Genomic DNA, 2,500 nt, shown 5'->3' with positions numbered 1-2,500 from the left:
AAGAAAAGAAAATGTCATTTACTTTAACAAGTTAACAAAGTTAGATATATTCCTTTCAATATGGCGTCGTACATTTATACATTCTCAATATTAATTTTCGAGGTTTATCGACTGTCCACAACAACAACAACAACAACAACAACAACAACAACAACAACAATAACAAAAGAAAGAAAGAAAAAGCAAAAATAAGAAATATTTGTAAGCAACTCCTCCTCCATGCCGTTTGCCATAATTAATTATTAAAACTTGTTGCAATATCGTGATTCCCGAACTTATTAAAATAATAAACGTAAGATTCAGATAAGAAAAGAAATTGAAGTTATGCGGGATTTAAATGAACGCGTGAGAAAAAAAATATTTGGAAAACAAAAAAAAAAAGAAAAGAGTCTACAAGGAAATAAAACTATGCGAATATGTGTTTTTACGTTATTCGTCAAGTCAATGTATTTTAGGGATCGTACTACGCCATATTGTGCGTTACATAAGCTTCGTATATCGATTGTATCGATGTACATATACACATATATGCATGTATATATGTGTGTATGTGTGTGTATATACATATATATATATATATGTATATATGTATATATATATGCAAGGATGGGACCAAAAGTTCCTAGATGATTTTAAAAACGAATTAATCTGAATTGTAATATTTTTAATGTCAATGTTCTTTCTTCTTTCTTTCAAATTGCAATATTACAAGTCTATTGGAAAAATCCGAAAAGTCTCTCGAAAAAAGAGCATGAAAATTGAATTTTTCTTCTTGTTTTTTTTTCTTTTTTTTTTTTTTTTTTTAGATCATTTATGAATCTTCTTTCTTTTTTTCTTTTTTTTTTTCCCTTTTTTTTTTTTTTTCTTTTTGGAGGTGAGCCATCTAGGAACTTTTGATCCTTCTAATATGTATATATATACATTTATTTAAGAAAGCCCGGAAAAAATGATACCAAAATAATAGAACAAAACGAAACACAAGACAAAATAAGAAGCGAAAGAACGAGAAGGAGTGGTCTACGCTAAAGAAAGGGGGGGGGGAAAAAAGAGAGAAAGAAAAGAAAAAAAAAGGCAGAAATAACAGGACAAAGCAAAAAAAAAAAATTGAAACGATGTCAACAGGAGTACAGGGAAGTTATTACTACTACTACTACTACTACTACTACTTGTTGAATTACATAATATCGTCAAAGAATTATCCTAAAAGGAAATGAAAGAATCTATCACGGGAATATTGGTGTACTATTCCGAAGGGAATGAAACAAAAGAAATAAAAGAAAAAAAAAAAAAAAAAAAAAAAAGAAAAAAGAAAAACGAAAAAGGAAAAAAGGTCTCATGAAAGTAAATGTAGTATTTAAAAGAATATGTGAATTTTTTAGATATTATATATTATTATGGATGTCTCACACATATTATTGCTGGACAGAGATAATCTCTCTCGCTCTTTTTGTCTCTCTCTCTCTAACCCTCTCTTCCTCTTTCTCTCTCTCTCTCTTTCTCTCTCACTCACTCACTCTTTCTCTCTCTCTCTCTCTCTCTCTCTCTCTCTCTCCCTCTTCAATACACGACACTTCTGATGATGATTGAAAAAGAAAGAAAGAGAGAGAGAGAGAGAGAGAGAAAGAGAGAGAGAAAAAAGAGAGCGAGAAAGAGAGTGAGAGAGAGAGGGGGTGGGTGAGGAAGAGAGATGAAAATGAAAAAAAATATTATCCCAACCTCCTCAAAAAAGCAGCAAAACAGAAGAGAGAATAAAAAAAAAAATAATAATAATAATAATAATAACGACGAACATTATTCCTTCTGCGTAAATGGGATATATTATGATGATTTTAACAGAGAATTATTACCTATATACTAGATGTGTTATATTTATCTAGGAGACGCGTTTATAACGAAACAAAAAAGAAAAAAAAGAGAAAAAAAAAAAAGAGAAAAAAAAGAGGAAAAAGGGAAAAAAAAAAAAGAAATGCTTTTGCGTCGAAAAAGACTCCCCCCAAAAAAAATCGAAGCGCGTACTTGAACGCACAGCTGGTTAGCCACGGAACAAATGTCCCCCGTCCCCCGCCGAAATCCCACAACAGAGTTTTAATGCGAATTCAAGAGAGGCTGGATAACTAACCCTACACTTAACCCTCTCTCCTCTTTCCCCACAACCAATACCGCCTGCCTCCACCCCAAAATACCAATCTCTTCCCACCACTCAATACTACCACCATTACCACCCACCACTTCATTATCGAACCCCTAGACTCAAAGTTTCGATAGAAACGGATAAATGACGGGATTATATGTATATATATCTACATATATGCATATAACGTGAACTTTCTTTTTTTTTTCTTTTCGTTAGAAATATTTGATACGCATATGTAAGAGAAGTATATATATGTATATATATATATATATTTTTTTTTTTTTTGATCGAATATATCTTGTTGAAAGAGAGAAAGAAATGGGTGGGTGAGGGAGGGATGGACTGGGGAAAGAGGAAAGAAAATTT

At 31.7% G+C, this 2,500-nt stretch overlaps 1 protein-coding gene across 2 annotated transcripts in view; it reads left to right on the top strand.

Annotated features, from left to right (window-relative positions):
• Window positions 1-2,500, top strand: part of Tdg (Thymine DNA glycosylase) — a 102,059-nt gene that overhangs the window by 98,235 nt on the left and 1,324 nt on the right. For both annotated transcript variants that reach the window (XM_085660183.1, XM_035865499.2), the window contains exon 9: window positions 1-2,500. This exon is cut by the window's left edge and continues 7,581 nt beyond it; it is cut by the window's right edge and continues 1,324 nt beyond it. The gene's annotated coding sequence lies outside the window, so the exon portion shown is untranslated.

The sequence above is a fragment of the Vespa mandarinia genome, chromosome 11, assembly GCF_050613455.1.
Source record: "Vespa mandarinia isolate Hongniang chromosome 11, ASM5061345v1, whole genome shotgun sequence".
Lineage (NCBI taxonomy): Eukaryota > Metazoa > Arthropoda > Insecta > Hymenoptera > Vespidae > Vespa > Vespa mandarinia.
Note: the sequence above shows the minus strand (reverse complement) of the source record. Positions and strands in the feature narration are given on the sequence as shown.